The sequence below is a fragment of the Diabrotica virgifera genome, chromosome 3, assembly GCF_917563875.1.
Source record: "Diabrotica virgifera virgifera chromosome 3, PGI_DIABVI_V3a".
In the NCBI taxonomy this organism is placed as follows: domain Eukaryota; kingdom Metazoa; phylum Arthropoda; class Insecta; order Coleoptera; family Chrysomelidae; genus Diabrotica; species Diabrotica virgifera.
In genome coordinates this window covers 73,745,137-73,771,260 of record NC_065445.1, presented here as the reverse complement: position 1 = coordinate 73,771,260, position 26,124 = coordinate 73,745,137, and the positions used below count along the sequence as shown (strand labels likewise).

The 26,124-nt window shown below is 33.0% G+C and overlaps 1 protein-coding gene across 3 annotated transcripts in view; it reads right to left on the bottom strand.

The window, feature by feature from the left end:
* Positions 1 to 26,124, bottom strand: part of LOC126881133 (uncharacterized) — a 65,775-nt gene that overhangs the window by 22,603 nt on the left and 17,048 nt on the right. The window contains exon 2 of one of the 3 annotated variants that reach the window (XM_050645197.1): positions 9,080 to 9,281. The exons of 1 other annotated variant lie outside the window; for it this stretch is intronic. The gene's annotated coding sequence lies outside the window, so the exon portion shown is untranslated. The remainder of the gene's footprint in view (positions 1 to 9,079; positions 9,282 to 26,124) is intronic. One more of the 3 variants, XM_050645198.1, reaches the window with a different exon arrangement.

Below are 26,124 nucleotides of genomic sequence, written 5' to 3'. Positions count from 1 at the left end.
GAGGTTGGCTACCATCACAGCAATCTTAACTTTGTTGGCTGCAGCTCTGAACAACTGTATTGAACTGTACCCATACCACACCCTTAAATTTCGCAACCAGGAAATCCTCCTACGTCCCACATTTCTCTTTTCGGAGATTTTTCCTTGAATTATGACTCTTAGCAGAAAGTACTTTTCTCCTCTCATTATGTGGCCTAGATACTCCAGTTTTTTCGATACATTTGATAACTTTTTTTATGTGCACATCTGTTCTAAGGTAAGTTAGGTTAAATCGAACTATTATTTATTTATGGTCCCAGAATATGTAATTTAATTTAGGGCCTGCCTTTTTGTATAAACAGGCAAAAAAAGGAACATAAAAAAGCTACTCACGTAAATGCCATTATAGTATATTTATGCTTTTGTTTATTTTATGAATTTACCCGCTCTATTATGTGGCTTTTTAAAGTTGAAAAGGTTTTTCTGATTCAATCCTGTTTTAAATTAATAGGGAATTGTTTATTTATAATTAGTATAACTATTAATTATATTATATTGAAATATTACAGTTACTGTCAGGTGATGTTATTTATTTTAACATGATATAACTTACGATTTATTAAAATGTACAGTTTCATGAAAATTAATGAGCTTGGATAATTTTGGATGAAATAATTTAAACCTTAAATCTCAAATATTTATGCTTTATAATGGGATTACTGTACTTATCAATCTATTGATAACAGTGTGTGTATAAATCTGTGTCATATCTGATTTTGTTCAAAATATTTGAAATTAGCCAGGAAACAGCGTTTTGTAATTTTGTTATTATTTGCAAAAAAACTAATTTGATTAAATACACACCCAGACCTGGAATTACCACCATTACAGGAATCATCTAAAATATCAAAATTTACTAGAAAATCGTAAAAACACCACAATGTGACCGGTTCTGAAACGAATTATATAAAACTAATCTACTATACAGAGAGAGTCTGTAATTTGGAATAAATTCAATATCTCAAATACTTATTGTTTTTTTTTTGAAAAATGCTCAGACCCGTCGATTAGTATTTCAAATTATCCTTTTTGGCATACAATAATAATGTATACAGGGTGTCCCAATTAAGATATATGACGTCATGGTTGATTTTATTAAATGGCAACACTATCATTTTGATAGCTATTTTGATAGGGTGTGTAAAGTTATACACAACTGCAAAATATCAAATTTTTATTCTCTACCATTTCCAAAATAATAGAAAATAACAAAGTTATGTCTGTAATTTGGGAATAAATTCAATAATTAAATTCTAATTATTGTTTTTTTGAAAAATGCTCAGACCCGTCGATTAGTATTTCAAATTGTCATTTTCGACATACAAAAATAAAATGTATACAGGGTGTCCCAATTAAGAGATATGACGTCATCATTGATTTTCTTAAATAGCAACACTGTCATTTTGATAGCTATTTTGATAGGGTGTGTAAAGTTATAGACAACTGCAAAATTTTAAATTTATATTCACTACCATTTACAAGATAATAAAAAATAACAAAGTTATGAAAAACAAGTAATCAAATAATAGTTGAATTTAATTATTTCAATTAAGCAACTAATGATAATGTTGCCCTCAATTATTGTCAAATTGTCAATGGGGCAACGTTATGATCATTTGCTTAATTGAAATAATTAAATTCAATTATTATTTGATTACTTGTTTTTCATAACTTTGTTATTTTGTATTATCTTGTAAATGGTATGGAATAAAAATTTGAAATTTTGGAGTTGTGTATAACTTTACACACCCTATCAAAATAGCTATCAAAATGACAGTATTGCCATTTAAGAATATCAACGATGACGTCATATCTCTAAATTGGGACACCCTGTATACATTATTATTGTGTGTCAAAAATGACAATTTGAAATACTAATCGATGGGTCTGAGCATTTTTCAAAAAAACATTTAGTATTTGAGATATTGAATTTATTCCAAATTACAGACTCTCTCTGTATATATTATTTTATAGAAGAAAGTATTTTCCAGAAAAATAGGCGAGGATATAAAGCATCAAACATTTTTTAGGGCCTGCCTTTTTCTTAAACCCTGTATAAATAGCCGTGCCGTTTTATCCATTGGGCGCTTGGGACGGGCGCCCAGGGGCCCGTAGGGACCCTTCCTTTTATTAATAACAGTTTAAAGTCCGCTAAATAATCGAGGATCATATTTTTTAAATATGTAGAGAAAAAGACTACGAAATACCTGCGATTTCGATATGGTCTGATTTTAAGATTGATAAATAAGAACCGTGACAACTTTTAAACCAAAGAGCGATTCCTTAGAAAGTTGTAAAAAAATGTATGAAGCTAGAGACAAAGCTTATTATAGAAGATTAAATGAAAGCAACTCTTATAGAGTAAAACCCAATGGAGGCAAAGAGAAGTGTTAAAGCTGTTTATTGTTAACCGTGCAAATTATTTTCAATTGAAAAAAAATAGTTTAACTGATTTTGGATGTATTTTACCCACTGAAAATATTTGACTAGTTTATTCAAATCTCACGAATAAAGTAAATTTTATCTTAACTCTATGGTTAAGATCATCAGTTGGAGTTAGGTGGATCATCAGTTAAGTTGGAGTTATAGATGCTGGCTTGAAAGAGCAAGTAGAACGCGAAGCTGACTATTGAGTAAAGGTCCTAAGAAGAGTTGTTGTCGCCATTAAATTACTTGCTTTTTAAGGACTAGCTTTTCGTTGATCCCATGAGAATTTAACGAGTCATCATAAGGGAAATTACTTAAGTTGTCTTGTATACTTTGCTTTTGACAACTTCTTAGCTCATCATTTACAGCGGAATGCGAATAAAGAAAAATGTTCAGTTAGCTATCTGTCTGACCAAACTTGCAATGAATTCCTGGAAGCGATGAAAACAAAACATGTAGAAACTTTTGACGCTGTAAATGCTTTATTTAAAAACTACGGATCCATCAAACATATTTTTCCAGTTAAGCAATAATAGAGACAAAAAATCGGCAGTTAGAAGTGAAGCCAAGGCACTGCATAATAAAATGGATACCTTTGAGACAGGTTAACTTGGATACTCTATTGACACTGATTTGGGCAAGGATTTTAAAATGAGTGAATGCAACAAGCAAAACGTTAGAAACTGTGGACTTAAACGTGTCAATTGGAGTAGAATTAATGACATTTGAATTGGCCTTCAGAAAACAAAAAAGAAAAACATTTTTCGATGAAGCAGTTGAAAGAGAAACAATTTAAAGGGGCAAGAGATATTCAGAATTGAAGTACCTATTTAATGTTATATGCCACAATATTTCTTAAGATCTTTTAAAGAGAATATAATGCTACAAAGATGTTACATCAGCTGTTAGATGTTTTTTACGCTAAATAAAGAAGAAGTCAAAAAGTGAATTAATATTTTATGCGAGGAATATAAAAAAGATTTTGATGAAACCAAAGAGAATTTGCATAATGAAATTATTCATTTTATAACGTTATGCCAAAATTTGAATGAACATTTGAAAATTTGGTGTCATCCAGGATGTAAAGGCAACTTTTGCCAATTTTTAACTTTACTGCAAGTTTATTTGACGTTACCAATTTCTAATGAGTCAGGTGAGCGGTCTTTTTTGGCTTTAAAAAGAATAAAGATACAAATATATTGAAGGTCAAAGGCTCAAGAAAACCTAGACGCATTATCACTATCTATCGTATTATAAAATAAGAAGTGGAGCAACTGAATTTTGATAGTATTAATATGGCAGTTTGCTAATGGCGAGTCAAGAAAAAAAAGTGGCTAATTTTTGTCTTATATATTTTTTAGAATATGTTTTTTGTTTGTCATGTGTTGTTCTGTAGAATTTTCCGTTTTTTTATATTTTTAAATGTATTTTTTGGAATATTTTTTACGTTTGCTATTTTTTCTCGTTTGTTTTAAAAATCTTTTTTTAATTTTTAAAAATGTATGGGTTTTACAATAAACGTTTATAGTTAATGCAGGTTAATGCATGTGTCTTTTTTTTTAAATTGACAACGAATAGCAATAAAGAAGGCCCCTAAATCTCTAGTGCCCAGGGCCCGAAGTTAGGTTAAACCGGCACTGATAAACAGGCAAAAAAGGAAAGGCAAGCAAGCAAGCATAGTGATTTAACCCAGCCTGAGAGACTTGCTCACCCCTAGAGAATGACATTCGGGTGATACAATTCATTGAGGCGAGGAGGATTAACTCCCGTAAGCAGGAATCACTCCACCCCGCCTTAATGCTCCAGACCATCCACTTACCCCCCGATAGCACTCTGATGCGCTATAGGGGCTCTCAATCAGCAAAGTGCTTATCATATGGGAGTCTTGGGTACACGGACTCCCATATGAAATCCTACCCCGATCAATGCAGGCCAGCGTGAGGCGCTCTATTCCCGCTATCTCTAGTGACTTATCTTCGATCTGTTTTGCTTGCTCGGGCGCCGAGTCCCCGCTCTGGGCTATGTCCAGTTCGGCGACTCGGCGCTCGAGGATGTGGGCCCCTCATGCCCTTTTTTGGGTTTTGTTACTAATATTTTTTTTGTGGCTTTCGCCTATTGTTAATATTTTATTGATTTGTTTAGTGGCTGAAGCCGTTTTGAAGTTTTTTGTATATTTTTTTTGAGGGATGTCTGAAAATTATAAAAATCAACATTAATAAATATAATGAGATGCCAAAGGTGAGCAAGTTGTCTTCTTTTGATAGAGCTACGATTATCTAGCCTTTATTATATATTTAATAATATTTGTTGTTTGGGTCTCCTATGTTTCCATCTATGGTACACATCATACCTTAATATCTCTTGCAAGATCCGGTTTGGGTGGTCTTCTAGCTCAGCGAATTTTGTTCTGGCTTTTTCCTCCATAATATCCAGTACTCTTATTTGTTTTAGGTCTCTAAATAAGAACCGTTCGGTGACGTATCTGGGCACGTTTGCAGCTTCTCTGAGGCAGTTGTTGTGTGCCGCTTGTATCTTCTTTTTGTTACTTTGACTTATGTGACCCCATGCAAGAGATGCGTATGTAATTATTGGCAGTATAATGCTATTTATCAGTCTTAATTTTGTTTTCATAGCTAATTTGCTTCTTCTTCCTGTGAGTCCTCTTATTGCCGATCTGGCCGCTGCTGTTTTCTGGACTGTTGCGTTGACATGTGATGTGAATGTAAGACCTTGGTCCATTGTGACTCCTAAATATTTAACTTCGTTTTGCCATTCGATGGGTCTGTCTTGCAATGTTAGCTGTTCTTCTGGGTTATCTCTTCTCTTTTTGAAGATAACCGCTTGGGTCTTATCTGGATTTATTGCTATTTTCCATTGGATACTCCATTCTTCTATTGTATCCAATGCCGTCTGTAGATTTCTTACAGCTATATCTAGGTTCATGTGTTTTGCAGCAATTGCAGTGTCGTCTGCATAAAGGCTGATCAATGTTCCGGGTGTTCTTGGAACATCTGCTGTATATATGGTATACAGAAGGGGTGATAAAACTGCCCCCTGTGGTACTCCAGCTTCCGGCATGCCGTGTTCTGATAGAACTGGTCCTATCCGGACCCTGAACTTCCGGTCGCTTAGGTACGAGGAGATGAGTTTCGTCATGGCCCCGCTGTATCCATAATCTCTCATTTTGTATGTCAGTCCTTCATGCCACACTCTATCAAAGGCTTTGCTTACATCCAGAAAGGCTGCTCCCGTATATTGTTGGTCATTGAATCCAGCTACTATATATTCGGTAAGTCTTAATATTTGAAGTTCGCTGGAATGTTGAGCTCTGAATCCAAACTGTGATTCTGGGATTATGCCTAGCCTGTCTGTCTCTGATTGGAGCCTGGTTTGGATGACCCGCTCCACTATCTTACTGACTGCTGGAAGTAAGCTAATCGGCCTGTAATTTTGAGGAAATATGTGGTTCTTTCCTGGCTTGGGTATCATAATTACATGGGCTTCCTTCCATCGATTTGGGAAGAGCCTGTATCTTAGTATTGCGTTTGTTATATTTGTCAAATACACAACTGCTTTCGAGGGAAGATACTTCAGAGCTCTGTTAGTGATTTCGTCTGGACCAGGTGCTTTCTTTGGTGAACTTTTTCGAATCAGTTCACTTATTTCTCTTGGTGATGTGGGATTTATTATTTCTTCTTGTTCTTCGGGCGTTTCTAGTTCTGTTTCTTCGACTTCTTCGATAAAGTCTATATCTTCATCTTGGTGATAATTCAGTGTACACTCTCTTTCAAGTGTCCTTCTCATCACCTCGGCTTTATCTTCTTCTGTGTAGACGATCCCATTTTCTCCATGTAGTGGGGGAATGGGTTTTCTATCGTTTCTTAAAGTTCTTTGGAGCCTCCATATTTCTTGCATATTTTGGCTCCTTTCCTCCATTTCTTTTATGTAGTTTTCCCACTTTTGGCTTCTATGGTCTATTAGTGCCTGTTTGACTTGTCGATTCAGTCGATTTGCCCTATTTTTATCTTCCTGGTTTCTTGTTCTTCTGGCTCTCTTTTTGGCTCTGTTCTTTTCCCTTATCATTTCTTTTATTTCCTGATTTATGTCTCTAAATCTTCCCATATGAATTTCATATTCTTCTTCAGTAGTGCTATTTCTTAGTGCTTCTTTTATGATGTTTTCGAGCTCTAGGACTTTTTCCTCTATTTCTTGTGGATTGTCAATTGTAGGAATGTTTCCAATTCCTATGCTCACTAGGCGTTTGAAGTTAGACCACTTGGTTTTCTTTCTTTTCTTTGTTGTTCTGTTATCTTCTTCCCATGTACCTATTTCTATGAGTATGGGGTTGTGGTCTGCTGATCCTTCGTTTAAGGTTCGGATGTCTGTTTGTAGTCCTAGGCTTTTGGCCACTACTATATCTAAATGGGTTGGTAGAGCATTTCCAGGAAAGTATGTTGGTTCGATGGGCCCAATCACCATGGTGTCTTCGTTGTTCACTAGATAATTATTCAGTATTCTACCGTTTCTGTTTGTAGCTCTATCGTTCCAGTTAGGGGATCGGGCGTTTAGGTCTCCTATTATTATGGATGGTTCTTCGGCGTTCAGGAACGTATTCAGGTCGTCGTCGTTTAAAGGATCTGTTGGCCTTACATATGCTGAAGTGATTCTTATTTCACCTTGTCTCATCTGGACTTTTATTGTTGTTGCTTCCATAGTGTTTAGTGGTGGCGTATGTTGTAATGTATGATTTATTCCTTTTCTCACTAGGATAGCAGTTCCTCCTGAATTTGCTCTGTGGTCGTTCCTGTAGATGTCGTATCCTGGAAACTTGATATTGATGGTATGAGTTAGTTTAGTTTCTTGCAATGCTACGACATCCATTTCATATATATTTATTAATTCGTCCAGCACGTTTGTATTAGTTCTTATGCCGCCTGAATTCCAGGAGCCTATCTTCAGGTATCCCCTAGTTTCGTGCCTTAGTTCAGTGCTATTTTTACATTTTTAATCGCTTCACTTACCGTTTTTATGACTAGCTCTTCTATCATCGTGGCCAGTCCTTTTTGTTGTTCTTTTGAAATTAATATGGTCGAATCTGTTGTTGGGTTTTGGGTTGGTTTGGTGATTTGGGCGTACGATTGCCCATTGTTTCTTTTAGGTTGTTGTGTTCTGTTTTCTATTGTTATTTGTCTGGGTCTTCCCCAGGCAGGTATCTTTGGGCATCCTCTATAACTTGCCGGGTGTTGCCCTTGGCAATTAGCACATTTTGCTTTTTGTTCTGCTGGAATTTGGCAGAATTTACTCTTGTGATTTTCTCCGCACTTTACGCACCTAGCGTCTTTGAAGCATGCATTTTGGGGGTGGTGGAAGCCCTGGCAATTAAAACATTGAGTTGGTCCGTTGCTCTTTCTTAGATCTTCTATTACTACTCTCATGTACATAAGGTTGGTAATTTTCTTGGCTTTGGGTACGTCTTCTTTTTCCACTGTAATTATAAACATTGGCAGAGATTTTTTGTCTGCCTTCCTAGACTTCATGTTTGTTACGTTAATTGTATTTATTTCATGTTTATTTAATAGTTCCGTTTGTATATCTATAGGTTTTGTATTTGAGGGAAGTCCTCTAATAACCATTTTGGGCTTGATATCTTCGTCTAAGGGGAAGGCGATCCACTGAATTTTGATTTCTTTGTTATAATCTTCCAAGATATGGGTAAATTTTCTATAATCTTCAGGGCATTTTGTTTGAATGAGTGTTTCTCTTCCGTTTTTGGAGATTTTATTGTCTGTGTATATCTTTTGAGTTTCAGCAATTTTCAATATTGTTCCTGTTTCGTTGTTTGTAGTTTTATGACGGGTGGTTTTGGTTTGGACCTGTTTATAGTGCTTTCTTGATTGTTTTGTTCGGTGATAAGGATATTATCAATTTCGCTTGTTTCCATTGTCTCTTCCCTGCCCTTATTCGGTAGGGAAGGAAATAGTTCTTGTACCTTAGATGTTGATGGCACGCTGTTGTCTTTTCCGACCTTTTTTGGCAGGGAAGGGAAATCTTCATTTGTTTTTGTTGTGGGTGTTATGGGTAAATTTTTTGTATTTGCGATGTTATTATTAGTATCTTCAATTTTTTTCTTTGGGATTGCTGTCATCGATTTTTTTTCATTTATTTGTATATCGGTTGTCTGGTTTTCGTTTTTAAGTTCGTCGAATCTTTTATCTATAGTTTCGATTACTTTTTCTTGAGAGTTTATTATTGTATTTTGTAGTCCATTGATTTTTTCATTCAATTGATGGATTTGGTTTCTGAGTTTTTTAATTTCTTCGTCCTTTTCTTTTAGTTGCTTTTTCATTTCAGCCACTGAATCTTCATCTTCCTGGCACTCATTCGGCCTTTGACGTTTTGCTGCCTTCTTATTTTTGTTTTTAGTTTTATTTTTCTCTACTATTTCTGATTCGTGTTCTGGTTCCATGTTGTTCTGTTTTTTCTTTTCCGCTATGGCCTTAGGTGTTTTAGAAACGCCGTTTAAGGCATTGCACGTTAAATTTTCAATATTTTGATCAATATCAATATCAGAATTATCAAACAGCGGAAGATTTGAGTAAATATTTGGACTTACCTCCATCGGTCCTCTTTATAATTGTTTTTTTTAACTTACTTTTCTGCCCCACGAAATGTATACCTATTTTTGAGATATTCGATGTTGTACAAACTCGTCGGCAGCCTGTCTGATCCTTCAAAAAGGTTTAGAACTTCGAAATGTTTAAAGTTTTGGAAAGAACTTTTTAAATACGTCTTTATACTTTGACAGTACTTTGACACTAAAAAAAAGGAAAGGAGAAATATCTCTCGTAGATTATTAAATTAATCCAAATTAAATAAAGGATTGAAAACAAAACAACAAAATTCTGCGAAAACTGATTAATGTACAATTGTAATAACTTAATTTAAATATAAAATAAAAAATAATATAAAAAATAAAATTTGTATCTAAATAGACTTTTTCTACAACCGTGTTAAAAAGGCAATTTTTAGCACTCCATACGAGCGTTAAAAATGCTACTTTAAGGTACTAGTGCTTTAAAATATTTTTAAGGCACTGCAGTTCGTATTGACCGTATAGGCAATTTTGATGTAATGTCAAAAAAATATAAAAATGGAATGTCAGTCAAGTTCAAGTAAAAGTTTTTGTAGATAATATTGTCCTGTAATTACGTTTGTAGAAAAAATATTGTACGATATGCGTGTTAAAAAGTACATTTTTAAGGCACTCGTGTGAATTGCAGAACTCGCTATCGCTCATTCTGCAAACTTTCACATGCGTGCCTTAAACGTGTACTTTTAACACTTATATCATAAATAACTATTTTTCTATTCTCATATTCTTTTTCTCATGATCATCTTTCAGTGCGTCACAGTTTTTCGATTTCTTTCTAACGCATTAAATTGTATGTGACAGAAAAAAAGGCACGTCCGTGATTACAGACATTTACAAGATTTATTCTAGTTACTTTAGTTGTCGATAGATGGCGCCATAATAAAAAAATAATTTTTTTTTAATTAAATAATAATATTACAAATATAATAGGAAATAAGCCACAATATTATTAAAAAATGATTTTTATTAACGTTTCGACGCCCAAATCGGGTGCCGTTGTCAAAATACAAAATACTATTGATATATCAATATTGTGGCTTATTTCCCATTATATTATGATATATCAATAGTATTTTGTATTTTGACAACGGCACCAGATTTGGGCGTCGAAACGTTAATAAAAATCATTTTTTAATAATATTGTGGCTTATTTCCCATTATAAATAGTTAAAATTACAAATATAACTTGTATAATTTATAAGACTATACCAACCAAAGAAAATACCATTTTATAAATGCAAGAAACACATTTGATTTGTTTTTATTCCAAATTGAAAATAAAATGTGACAACTGTCAGATTTAACTAAAATGTCATGTTAGAATAAATGTCATAAATGTGTATTATCACGGACTTACCCTTTTTCCTATCATTTGTTACGCACTGAAAAATGCTCATGAAAAGGACAATACTATAATATATCAATTATGATTTCACTACCTGTATCCTGTATCATAATGAACTTCGTTATGATACAGATTTTCATTACGATACAGATTTTTAACCAATAGAATCGCAATATGGCATTCGCGATAAAGGTGGCGCACGCGCAGTGACCAATGGCGAGTCAAAGTCAAATACATACGCTTTGACAGTTCTCAATATGTAAACAAACTGTCAAACTGACAAACTACTTAATTTGTTTGCGTTACAAAATTAATAAATTTGAATATATTCTTTGTTGTGAATGATCATAGAAAAAATCGTGTATACAACTTGCATTTAATTATCATTATGAAGCTCGTACTCTATACGCAACTCGCCGCCAGGCGGTTCGTTTCGTATCCCTCATACTCGCTTCATAATGACCATCATTAAATGCTTGTTGCATAGTATACTATTATTATCAACTGCAACATTTCTTGAATTTATTGACACATTTATATCAAATATTATATTAAAATTAAATATATTTTTAAAAGAGCCCATATACAAGGTGTCCCAAAAGTAGTGGAACGGTCGAATATTTCGCGAACTAAACATCGGATCGAAAAACTGAAAAATAAGTGTTTAATCATTTTTAAAAATCTATCCAATCACACCAAACACCAACCCCCACTACACCCCCTGGAGGTGGGGTGGGGGGTAACTTTAAAATCTCAAATGGAAACCCCCAGTTTTTCTTGCAGATTTTAATTCGTTACGTAAAAGTAAGCAACTTTTATTCAAGACATTTTTTCGAACTGTGGATAGATGGCGCTATAATTGGGAAAAAGGATTTATCCTGATACCATAGGTAAATTATAGAAACGGTCTAATATCTCACGAAATACACTTCCAAATGAGAAACTAAAAAACAGATTTTTAATATTTTTCGAAAACCTTTCGAATAACACCAAACGTGACCCTCCAACCCACCCCCTGGGGGTGGGGTGGGGGGTAACTTTAAAATCTTAAATGGCAACCCCCACTTTTTATTACAGATTCGGAGCCGTCATGAAAAATTAAGCATCATTTATTTGAAACATTTTCTAGAATTGTTAATAGATGGCGCTTTAATTGGAAAAATACGATTTATTAGCGCCATGTATCAGAAATTTTAAAATATGTTTCGAATAAATGTTGCTTAATTTTTTATGACGAATCCGAATCTGCGATAAAAAGTGGGGGTTGCTATATAAGATTTTAAAGTTACCCCCCACCCCACCTCCAGGGGGTGGGTTGGAGAGTCATGTTTGGTGGTATTCGATAGGTTTTCGAAAAAGATTAAAAATTTGTTTTTTAGTTTCTCATTTGGAAGTGTATTTCGTGAGATATTAGAGCGTTTCTATAATTTTACCTATGGTATCAGGATAAACCGTTTTCCCCAATTATAGCGCCATCTATCCACAGTTCGAAAAAATGTCTTGAATAAAAGTTGCTTACTTTTACGTAACGAATCCAAATTTGCAAGAAAAACTGGGGGGTTCCATTTAAGATTTTAAAGTTACCCCCCACCCCACCTCCAGGCGGTGTAGTGGGGAATGGTGTTTGGTGTCATTGGATAGATTTTTGAAAATGATTGAATACGTATTTTTCAGTTTTTCGATTTGATGTTTAGTTCGCGAAATATTCGACCGTTCCGCTACTTTTGGGACACCCTATATAACTGTTTAAATTTATACATTTGTTAAATATTTTTTGTTTGGGTTTATATTTTATACATTTTTTTTAAGTCTCACGCACAAGGGGTGCTACTTTTGTATATATATATACCTACTAGTAATATATATACAGGGTAGCTCCACTTCAGTGAGTATTTTGTACTCATTATGCTTTTTATTATTTATAAATAAACATTATTATTATTATTATCAAAATCGCCTAAAACTCTTTTTTAAAGTAAGACGGATCGCTATGAAATCTTTTGCATTCGATTCAGGAGAGCTTCAGGAAAAAAGTTGACCTGTTGTCATGAGGGACCAGTGTTGCCAATCGCATTTCTCTAGATTATCCGATGATCGCTCGAAAAATATCCGATTTGTCACGAAAAGGTACGCTAGGTCCAAAATTATTCTGTTATTAAAATCAATGTTGCCAATGTTATTCTTTTAGTCCCCTTAACAACCACCAAACAACAAAATCCGTTGTTCGTACGCCAATCAGTTGATTGTAATCAATTATCATTATGATAATTAACATAATTAATTGATTAATTAATTATTAATTATCAATTAAAGTAACAATTATTAACATAATTGATTAATTAATCAATTAATCTCATAATTATAATCAATTATGTTTTCAGCAACCCAATCAAAGTTGACAGTGACAGTAATTAAATATTTAATAATGATCAGTTAATTCCATTTCTGATTAGCGTTGGAATAACCGGCCCTTTAATCTGCTGGATTCTCTGTTTCACAGTTTAAAAAATTTCGTTTTTTGATGAAAATCTCGTATCCTAGCTGATTACCTAATTCATGTATGTAAATACTATTTACTTACTTTTATTATATTATTCGTATTTTGTATTATCGTAAGTGTTAAATTCTAAATAAATAAATAAATCTAAATATTTCATTATTTGGATCGTCATATTTATTATTAGTTATTTATGATATAAGTGTTAAAAGTACACGTTTAAGGCACGCATGTGAAAGTTTGCAGAATGAGCGATAGCGAGTTCTGCAATTCACATGAATGCCTTAAAAATGTACTTTTTAACACGCATATCATACAATATTTTTTCTACAAACGTAATTACAGGACAATATCCACAAAAACTTTACTTGAACTTGACTGACATTCCATTTTTATATTTTTTTTGACATTACATCAAAATTGTCTATACGGTCAATACGAACTGCAGTGCCTTAAAAATATTTTAAAGCACTAGTGCCTTAAAGTAGCATTTTTAACGCACATATGGAGTGCCAAAAATTGCATTTTTAACACGGTTATAGAAAAAATTATTTAAGTAAAAAAAACACTTTTAAATATTATTTTATTAAAACGTAATAACTACCTAAAACTATGTACTAAAAAAATAAATAATAAATAAATTAATACAAAAAAAAAACTACTGCTACATTAATAGCATAGGCGCAAAATTTCTGGTCAATGCTTTTAAAATGCATTATTTTTTTCGAGTCCTGAGAAAGCTAATAAGTAGTATTTAAAAATTTAAACGCAGAATGAAATATTACATTATTACCGAGGGCCGAAAATCCCTGAAGATAATTTTTATTATAATAAGTTACAGGGGTGAAAGAAAAAGAGAATATTGAGTGTGATTTTTAATTTCAAATATTTCATTCAAAATAAACATTTTGTTTATTATAAGGGACTTTCGGCCCTCGGTAATAATGTAATCTTTCATTCTGCGTTCAAATTTTTTTAAAATATTTATTAGTTTTCTCAGGATTCGAAAAAAATGAATACGTTTAAAGATTATTTCAAACAGACGTTTACTTAAGCACTGCACTACATAAAATGAAAATAAAACTAAATCGTGCGTGAATTAGCTTTCCTAAGTTTAAAGACTAAAAACTAAAAACTCAGAAATAACATCGGAGGGCAGACAGTTTCTGAAATTTGAATTGGATTAGTATGCCTTAAGTGGAGGCACTTGTGCATTTAAATTCTAAACAAAAGAATTGGCACATGTCCCTTTTGTCAAAAGATGAAAAATATCGGATGTCACTAACATCCATCCAGTATTAAAATTTGGGTGGAACCAAAGAAAATTAATGTGTTGTTCGTGTTGGCAATATATGGATGAGAAAGATTTAGTAGATGGTAGATACACTGAAAAATATACGCAAATATCCGATTTATTTAAAGGTACGAAGAAGATACGACAACTCTCAAAAAGGTACGCAAATCGGATAATTATCCGCCGATTGGCAACACTGTGAGGGACAAATTAAAATTTCATTGTTGTAGGCGGAAATTGCATTTTCCAAAGAGCATCTCGAAGTGTTCAAAAAATCAAAATTCACAACTCGGAAACTAATCATGGAAATGAGTTCAATTTTCATACTCGGGGGGGTTTTTGAGATCGCTGAACACAAATATCGGGTCATCGAAACTGTAAGAGGTAACCGGTCCTCGTTATTCCGGTATTCACGCCGTCTCCTGGAGGTTTATGTAAATTCATTATTAGCCCAGTAAATGAACGGGAAATTCGGCAATACCGTGTAATTTTCAGGGGCAACTTCGAATTGCATGAAAATTTGAATTTAGGTTCTACTGACCCTCCACTTCAAAGTTGAAATTGTGCCGTTGGTTGCTTTTACTTGGGGGGTGACAGTCACCCCTTCTCGGGGGTGAAAAAACATACGTTCAAGATAACACCGGAAATTGATAAATTGACTGGTTTTAAGCAACTTTTATTCTATAGACTTTTTTACGTAAGTCAATACTTTTCGAGTTATTTGCCATTGAAAATGTTAATCTTTCGACAAAAAAACTACGTTTTCAGACTGTTTTTCCCAAATAACTCAAAAAGTAAATATTTTATCGAAAAAAGTTTCCTTAGCAAAAGTGTAGCTTATAAAAAACCCAAAAAATGGTGTATCAGTAAAGTCTATCAATCAAATAAAAACAAAGTTGTAGCTCATGAAAAATACGTTTTTATTCGTCTAATTCCAAATCGAATATTTCAAGGTAAAATCAATGAAAAATTAAGCACTTTTCGGGAAAAACCCATTTAAACTTTTTTAAAGTGTTTATAAAAAGCTTTGTTTTAATTGTTAACACAAGTATTAGCATTAAAAATAAGCGAGTTAAGCTCAAAATAAAATTGGCAATCTTTTTTTTTTTTTTTTTAATCATGAAAATCTCGCCGTGTTTAGCTCCTCAAATGAAATTATTCACTACCGCTTTACAAACAATTTACTTACTTATTTATTTTTTATATGATCTGTCAGTCTCACCGGTTTAAAGTGTTTATTTTTGAAAGGGTTATAATTGAGAAAGCTTTAATGGGTCAATGATCACGAGTGTATGCAAATTTTGAACAGCCATATCTTAACCAATTTTTGTCTTACGGAGAAACAAAATAAAACTAGCATATTTATAATAGTAAAGCCTACATTTTTTTACTCTTTAAGATTTTTCTTATCACTAATACTTTTTAAGTTATTTTGAAAAAATTAAATTTTTCAAAAATTTTTAGAAACTTTTTTTTACTATAAAACCAAATGTTTTCAAAAATAAGCACTTCAAACCAATAAAACTTACAGATCATATAAACAATACACATACAGTTAAAATAGATGGTAAAGCCAAACGACTAATTTCATTTAGGGTGCTAAATAGAGGGAGGTTTTCACGATTTTCTTTACCAAAAAAAGGGGCAACTTTTTTTTCAGTGTATTGATGCTGTAAACTTTTGTAAAAAACAAATAATAAGCTTTTTTTCGATAATTTAAAAATGTTAATAAGGTTTTCCCGAAAAACGCTTCTTTCTTCGGTGATTTCGCGTTGAATTATTCGATTTGGAATTAGACGAATAAGAACGTATCTTTCATGAGCTACAACTTTGCTTCTACCCAATTTGTAGACTTTACTGTACACCATTTTTTTCGTTTTTTTTTATAGGCTACACTTTTGCTAAAAATATTTTTTTCGATAAAATATTTACTTTTTTAGTTATTTGGGAAAAACAGTCTGAAAACGTAGTTTTTTTGTCGAAAAATCAACATTTTAAATCGCGAATAACTCAAAAAGTATTGACTTAGGTAAAAAACTTTATAGAACAAAAGGTGCTTAAAATAAGTCAATTAATCCATTTCCGGCTTTATTTTAAACACGTGCTTTTCACCCCCGAGAAGGGGTAAATGTCACCCCCCAAGTAAAAGCAACCAACGGCACAAATTCAACTTTGAAGTGGAGGGTAAGTAGAACCTAAATCCAAATTTTCATGCAATTCGGAGTTGCCCCTAGAAATTACACTCCAAAACGGTCATTTATTGGGCTATATGAAAATCATTGAAACTTGTTATCCCGAGGTTTTTGAGATCGGTGAACACGAATATTGCTGCGGCGATGCTGTACGAGATACCTGGTGCCCGGCATGTATGTCATCTCCTGGAGTTTTATGAAAAGTCGTTATGAAAATTGAATATATAACAAGTAATTGGACTTCGTAAGTCCTAGGTTTTCACCCAAAGTAATCGAAAGTAGAACTGGAAGTCGATATCTGAACGCTTCGTGTATATAACTTTGCGCCGATTGATAAACGATTTTACTAATTTTGAGTCATTTTTACTAAACTTTGGGTCATGATTGTTTAAACAGAAATAACTTCAAAACCGAAACTAAAGATTCAAAACTCAACTTTTCAATACGCTTCGATTGATGTGTTACATGTAATATTTCTGCGACTATAACGGCACTTCTGGTTAGAACTACTTTTCCGGAAATGGTATAAAAACCAAAATTTTACATTTTTTGTTCTCATCTTGCTAAGGCACCTCGAATGTAATATCGCTTATACTATTTCGGTGACTTTGAAACAGTACTTACAGTTGCAACTCTAAAACCGGAAGTCCGATGTCAAATTTCTCATCTTTAATACCATGCTTGGATTATAAGCTTTCATTCGACACCTCATTTTTCATTCTATCTGTATTAATAACGGAGGAGAAAGACAGACGGGCAGATAGTCATGAAACCGGAAGTATATATTTGTTCTCTTGTTGCGAAGTCGCGCCAAATAATATATTACTTGTACTATTCCGGTGACTTTAAAACAGTACTTCTGGTCGCATTTCTAAAACCGGAAGTCCTAGGTCAAGTTTCTCACATTTATACCATCCTTGGATTCTAAGCTTTCTTTCGACACCTCAATTTGTCATTCTGCCTGGTATAGTGGAGGACTTATATTCGCGGTCGGACGGACAGACTGACAGACAGCCTAGGTCAAATTTCTCACCTTTAGTACCATCCTTGGATTATAAGCTTTCATTTGCCATCTCATTTGTCATTCTACCTGACGGAGGAGTTATATTCTCGGTCGGACGGACAGACGGACAGACATCCTAGGTCAAATTTCTCACCGTTATTACCATCTTTGGATTATAAGCTTTTATTTGACACCTCATTTGTCATTCTACCTTATACAATGACGTAGGAGATATATTCACGGTCGAACAGACCGACAGACAGCCTAGGTAATATTTCTCACCTTTAGTACCATCCTTGGATTATAAGCTTTCATTTGATATCTCACTTGTCATTCTACCTGGTATAAGGACGGAGGAGTTATATTCACGGTCGGACAGACCGACGGTCAGACAGCCTAGGTAAAATTTCTCACCTTTAGTACCATCCTTGAATTATAAGCTTTCATTTGACACCTCATTTGTCATTCCAGCTGGTATATTGACGGAGGAGAACTCAAGAACTTGCCTAATCGCTTGCTAATCAATGCAGCTAAGTCCTTCCATCTCATAATTTTCCTATTATCAAAATTGAGCAAGAAAGTATGATAGTGCAGACTTTAAAAATCGTTCCTTGTAGAGACATCATTTAGTTTACTGTTACCGGGACCTGATGATGATGTGCATATTGTAGACATCGAAACCGGTCGTCGGATTTAAACAATAAATGATTGTGAGTACGTCTCTTTTTTATTTCATCTAAAGAAAATAGTTTTTTGGTACTGTTTAAGTAAGAGATAACATTTAAAAAGATGTAAATCTTTAGGAAGAAAATAATTGATGTTACTTATGTTATTAAGAATTAAGACTAATTATATAGTATTTAATGTGGATAGGAACAGATGTAACTATACAACAATCTAGTTATATTCATTCAAGAATTTCACCTACATTAATATTACCGGCACCTGTGTAGACTAGATGCCAAAAATTATTCATCATGTATATTTCACACAAAATGACGTAAAAAGTCTGTAGTTCAAGGTTCTCAAATTTTGAGCCAAAAAATTTTATATTGGTTTTCATTTCAACACACTAATTATGAAATCAAATCCATAAGCTACAAAAAATACTAAAATATAATGAAAACATCCACGAGGAAATTAAATTAAATTATAACGTAAATCACAAAAAATTTTTGAAGGACTTAATATGAAACAATGACAAGCCACACATGAGTTCAAAAAGAGTTAGTAATATTCTTGGGTAAAGTAATAGTATAACAAGCCACTAACAAATTATGTCAGCCCTTCGTTAATAGATGGCCCGATAAATCTATGGTCACACTATTGCGTAGGCCTAGTTTGTCTCTAGTATCTACTCGACATGATGACAAGCCACATCAAAATGGCGAACATGGGCGGAAGCGTTTCGGATAATTATTGAGTTCTGACGATTCTAGAAAGAAAAATAGTAAAATTGACTTGACATTCGATGACAGTGACCGTAACCCTGACTACACTGCGCGTCATAGAAAACGGGCACCCTAAGAAATGCGTCATTTTTGATGTCGCGTATCTCATAAAACCTGTTGTCCGATTTAAATGATTTTTTGAATATGTTATAGCCCTATTCTTTGTCAATATCCCTCTAATAATATTTTTGCTAAACAGGTAAATTTTCATTGTATACAGGGTGTACGAATCAAACTGTGTTTTTTTTCTCAAAGTTCGCAACACCCTGTGGAATATTCTAGCATTTATAAAATACTGAAATTAATACCCAACTATAGCCTCAGGTTTTCTTAACATTCTGTTTTTTGATTCATTCGCTTATATTGGATAATACAAAAGTTATGTACTTTAACAACTAGCCATGTTCTTCATTAGTACAGGGTGTTATAAGTCTAAGGGGTTTTAGGGACTAAATAAATTCGACAAACTTTAAGGGCTAATTCTGCATTAAAAATAATGACAATTTGCTTTATAATCATATGTCCGCAAAAGCTTCGTTTCCGAGATACGGGATGTTAAATTTTTTCTTACAAACTGATGATTTATTTATTGCTTTAAAACCGATTGAGATATGCAAATGAAATTTGGTAGGTTTTAAGAGATGGTTATTGCGCATTTTTTGACATTCAACTAAGAATTTTATATTCACTATTGGAGCGCATACGGGTAATATGACCGATCATATTATTCGTATGCACGCCAATGGTGAATAAAAAATTCTTAATTGTATGTCAAAAAATGTTCAAAAACTACGTCTTAAAACCCACCAAATTTTATTTGCATATCTCAACCGGTTTTAGGGCAATAAATAAATCGTCAGTTTGTAAGAAAAAATTCAACATCCTGTATGTCGGAAACGAACCATTTGCGGACATATGTTTATAAAGCAACCGGTCATTATGTTTTTATGCAGAATTATCCCTTAAAGTTTGTCGTACTTCTTTAGAAACACCCTGTACTGATAAAGAGCATGCCTAGTTGTTAAAGAACATAACTTTTGTATTATCCAACATAAGCAAATGAATCAAAAAACAGAATGTTAAGAAAACCTGAGGCCATAGTTGGGTTTTAATTTCAGTATTTTATAAATGCTAGAATATTCCACAGGGTGTTGCGAACTTTGAGAAAAAAACACAGTTTGATTCGTACACCCTGTATATAATGAAAATTTACCTGTTTAGCAAAAATATTATTAGAGGGATATTGACAAAGAATAGGGCTATAACATATTCAAAAAATCATTTAAATCGGACAACAGGTTTAGGAGATACGCGACATCAAAAATGACCCATTTCTTAGGGTGCCCGTTTTCTATGACGCGCAGTTTATATACAATCTAGAAGTGACTCCCTGAAAATGACTGAAATTTACAAAAAAATACATCAATTTTATTACTATAGTATTGTATAATATATTGTAGGTATATATAATGCTTGCCCCCCCCCCCAATCAAAATTTCAAATGACGCCCCTGGTCACATTATTACCATTCAAGATTAATGTAGTGGCTTGTGACGTGGCTTGTTATATTATTGCATTTGGTTGTAGGATAATGAACAAGGTCCGTCAATAAAAAGGACAAAACCAAACACACCCGTCAAAAATTCCAACAAGTTATGGAGACAAAGAAATAAACACTGTTTAACACCTATAGGGTTGAAACCACCCCGAACTCAGTCAATAATAGAAAATTCTGAATCTACATATATCTAAAATTTGGCTATTAATCATTAATGGAATAATGTAACAAGCCACATTTTTTTAATAAAGGCTGTTTTTTCTCGAGTTTCAAGTAATTTGATTAATATTGTTGTCAACTATAGTCCCATAGAGCAGGATGCATTGAAATATCTAAACTAAAACAATAAAAGTTGTTACTGGATTTTTTAATAATATTTTTAACATTGAAAATCAAATATCTCACTTTTACCTTTTTGAGGCATGTCATTGTTTCACATTAAGCTCTTCATTTAATTTCCTTTGTAAAAGGTATATTTATAAAAAATCTAAAAAGAGCTATATCACAGAAAGTTTTCCGAATAATAATTCCATCATCAGTGCTAATTACAGGTCAAAGTACATGCCTGAACCACCAAGATAGGTAAAAACAGTTTAGATATTATAAAGTTTTAAATTGTTAAATTAAAATAGATGTGATTTTTAAAATATTCCTGGATTTAACTTACAGACATCACAGGACTCTCCCCTCGCCGCGCGCTATGTCCAGAGGATAGAACCGCGCATCACGGACTTCAAATAGCTATTTGTAAATTGTAAGAGATTTTATGCCTTACACCACCATGTGGTAAAAAGGTTTTTTTGAAAAAAAAAAAAAGATTTTATGAATATGTTAATAAAGTCAATAATTCGTGTAACACTAGCAAAAAGAATATACCAACATTACCAAGTTAATAGAAGGTCAGAAATATAATCATCTACAATTAAATACATAAGCATAGAAAGATCAGAATTTGATCCGAGAGTGTCAATCGATCCATCCGAGGGTATAAAATCAATCTCAGAATTTTACTCAGGTACGGCTATTTGCCTAGAAAATTGAGGCCAAGTAAGTTAATTGTCAGATTGGTTGCCATAACCCGCCAATCGATAAATATTTAATGGGCACCAATTTCTTTTAAATTGTTAAATCCCATATAAATACCCCCATATAATTCCATATAAATAAATTGATGGAACAAATATACAGAATTTAATAAACCTGCATATATGTGCTTCGTCAATATGGTCAAGGCTTTTGATAGAGTGCGATTAAAATTAAAGGACGTGTTAGAAATAATGCGAGAAAAAGGGCTAAACGCCAGGCGAATTAACCTACATAGTACCTACATGATATTAACAAACACTGTAAAACAAAAATAAGAGTAGGACATTTGACAACAGAAGACATAGTTATAAACAAATTAATCCGTCAAGACGATTCAATGAGCACTTTGATTTTTTATTTAATAATGGACAAAATAATAGAAAACCTTCCAAGAACAGCTGGATTTTAGATAGGTAACACATTCTTTAGAGTCGTTTGGTAGCTGACGATGCTGTCCTTATCGCCGATTCTGAAGACGATCTCCAAAGGCTACTACATGGATTTAATACTACAGCTAAAGAACTAAATATGCTCATCAACATTGAGAAGACTAAGTGCCTAGTAATTTCCAAAGAACCGATAAGATGCAAATTGGAAATCGACTCCAAAACTGTGGAATAGGCGAATCACTTCAAATATCTTGGTGCGGAAATAACAAGCTACGGAAATCTCTCAAAAGAGGTCAGAGAACAAACAATGAAAGCAGCTAGAATCTCGGGATGCCTGAAAGAAATCATATGGAAAAACAAAAAATATGTAAATACTGAAAGCAAAGTCAAAATATGTAGGTAAAACAACAATAAGACCTATTAAGTATAACATATACGGCAGAAACAAGAACAGACAAATAGAACGTTACAAATGATGAGAACAGTTGAAATGAGAACACTAAGAAGTATATAAGGCAAAACTCTACGTGACAGAATAAGAAGTGAAGACATCAGACAAAACTGTGGAATACAGGATATAGGAAGATGGGTCCGACAGAGACGATGATTTTTGAATAAATATAAAGAGAATGGACGACAGATGAGTCGTTAAAAGCGCAAAAACGAATAACATAATAGGTAAAGGATCACAGGGTAGACCACCAAAACGATGGTCAGAATGCTGGACCTCATCGTCCGGTGAAGACTTGATGGCAATGAACAGGCAGTAGCCTACTAGCATGATTGATCCTGCTAGAAATAAGAAGAAGAAGAAGCCATATAAATACAATATTTACCTTAAACAGTCCCAAGAATAGTTTAAGAACCTCTAATTTAATACAATTATTTTTAATTAAAACATGTTATTATTCTTTGAAATTGTTTTAAAATTATGGGTAAACTATTATTACTACAGACAATAATAATTGTATGTTAGACAAAATTAAACAGGTCTCAAATACAGCTGGTTCAATTTGTTTAGATTTAATTAAAATATTGTTTGTTTTGTATCAACAGCAAATAGAAATATATTTATTGCGCATTTTACGGAAAACAGATAAGACACATTATGTACACAGAGTACATGAAAACTTAATTAATGCTATCGCTTTTATTGTCCAGGTAGTTTGAACAAGGTCATTGATATAATAATGTGGCAAAAATATGAGCACAGGATTTAATTGAGTTGACAATACTTTACTAGAGATCGTTGCAAAAATCCTTTTCCTCGAAGTGCCAATTTAGGTTAGGCTCTAAGGCTATATATGTGGTTATATTATTATAATGTGTATCGAGCGGTTCGCGCGCGTACCCTTTCGCTGTGAGTGTGAGCCGATCTTGCGCCTCAGAGCACGCTACTAAAATATCGATATCCTGGCAAAAAATAAACCTACGAACATTTTCCCAAGCTCAAAATGTACCTTTTAAGTTCTGCTATCATAATTATTAATGAAAGCATACATGTTTATTGCTCAAATTTGTTTAACCCTTAACTACAGAGATCCGGTATTTCTTACCGGTGGGAATTCCCAAAATCCGAATTTTGTGGTAACCTCACCACTTACAAGTTCACGTGTCTCGGTACCTCTAAAGCAGTTTGTATAAACAGTGCTAGTCAAAGCGGGTAGTGTGTGTTGTCAATATTTTCTTTTGTAGCACACATCAAAAATCTTAACCGGTAAAAATTACCGGAGGTCTGTTTTAAGTAAGTATTTTTATATGGATACTATATTTATTGTAAACGTGAAATGTTTATAATATTTTTTGTGTTTTTAGGGAAAGAGTAAACAAATGGACTGTGGAAGTCATCCTGAACCTTCAATGAAGGTTATATTTGAAGATAAAAAGTTTGAGAAAATTTTGCAAAAATGGAATTGCCATTTAATTTTGCGACAATTTTACCTCTTGCAGATTTTTTCTCATGGATGTATACAGTTACGTAAATGCTATTTTATGTTTCATTTGTGATTCTATGTTACGCTGATTTGTAAAAAAAATCTAAATCTTTGTTCATAGCACTTATGTCTGTTTGTTTCAATAGACCAAAAATGTTACCAAAATTATCGTTTTAGATTATTCTTTAAAAATCCTGTATTATATTATTAAAATCACTCATTTCATCAGTTTCCCCATATCTAGAGACACCAGAATAGCACATAATGCATATTTTTTTTGTTTTTTATTATTAACTTTATATTTTGACCAGTGGAGTGCTGGAACTTTTCAAGCAGCCCGGTGATTTTATAGAAAAGCGGCCTCCCATCCTCACTTTACCTTCTATTATCAAGATGTTTTATTCGTTATTTATAAAATCAAAAACACAAAAATATAAATTATTTTTAAATCAAACATAAAACTTTGAACTCAATGAAATTTTTTAAAACTTGCAATATTTTTTTATTTAAGAATAAGCCATCTTATGGCTTTATATAATAAATGACATTTATGACAATATTGTATGCAGTAAGGCAGAAACCATAATTTCCTTAATAAATATAGAGTAAGCGCTACGCTAGTAGATACACGGATACTTCATTTCTAGGCGTGGATTAATCCGGCCTGTTCTCACCTGTGACTTTTATGTCTGCCATGTCATGTGACTATCAGGAAACTATTCAAAATAATTGTTTTTCCATACAAAAAATATATTAATTAATTCCATTGTTGATCTGCTTTAATAAAAACTTTATTCCAACACCAAAAATATTACAATACTTTATAACTTTTACAACTTTAATACAATGACAACTATAAACCTCAATACATCTGTTCTATAATCTGTCAACTTTATATGTAAACAGTAAGCTATGAAATTTTTAGGTACACTTTTTAGCACCACACGCATAGTCCATGTGGTGAGACCGCTCCCGTCTGAAAAAATGTCTGATTCGGTTTCTTTGTGGATTCCTATTCAAAAATGTCCCCTTTAAACAAATCTGAAGGGTGCCGGGCGAAATTTTTGGGCAGAAATTGTTTAAACAATTTTTTTAAACAAATACAAAAGATCACGTTTTATTGCCCTGGAACATATATTTTTAGGTTTTCTGGGTCATTCTAAACAAGAAAGGTATCTTGTAATTTTTCTTAAAAATTGATAGTTTTCGAGTTATAGGCGATTTAAAATCTGAAAAATGCGAAAATACGCATTTTTGGAGCTTAAAAACTCATATTTAAATTAGTATTTTTGAGATCGCCAGATACTTAAATTAAAGATTAAACATTCAGTTTCAAGATTCTGAAGAGTGATAGCGTCTAGTCTTAATTTATACCGTTGTTTTTTAATTGTTAAATATGCGTGTTTATCCATTTTTTTGCCGGTGCGGCGCGCTCTATTTCAAAAATCTCCTATTTTCCTCCGAAAAATATTTTTCCTAAATTCTTTGGGATATTCTAGATAAAATAAGTTTCTTGACATTTTTCTCAAAAGTTAACAGTTTTAAAGTTATAAGCGATTTCAAATCCAAAAAATGCCAAAAAAACGCATTTTTGGATTTTAAATCACTTATAACTGTAAAACTGTTAACTTTTGAGAAAAATGTCAAGAAACTTATTTTATTTAGAATATCCCAAAGAATCTAGAAAAAAATATCTTTCGTAGGAAAATTGGAGATTTTTTAAATAGAGCGCGCCGCTCCGGCAAAAAAATCGGATGGACATGCATATTTAACAATTAAAAAAACGACAGTTTAAATTAAGGTTAGATGCAATAACTCTTCAGGATCTTGAGGCTGAATATTTAAACTTCAATTTAAGTATCTGGCAACCTGAAAAATACTAATTTAAATATGAGTTTTTAAGCCTCGAAAATGCGTATTTTCGCATTTTTCAGATTTTAAATCGCTTATAACTCGAAAACTATCAATTTTTGAGAAAATTTACAAGATACCTTTCTTGTTTAGAATGACCCACAAAACTTAAAAATTATTGATTCGAAGCAAAAAACGTGATCTTTTGTATTTGTTTAAAAAATTTCTGCCCAAAAATTCCGCCCGGCACCCTATAGATTTGTTTAAAGGGGACATTTTTGAATAGGAATCCAAAAAGAAACCGAATCAGAAATTTTTCCAGACGGGAGCGGTCTCACCACATGGATTAGCAGGGAAAGTTTTCGCAACAAGTTTTACACTTTTTAGTACCACACGGAGGGAAAGT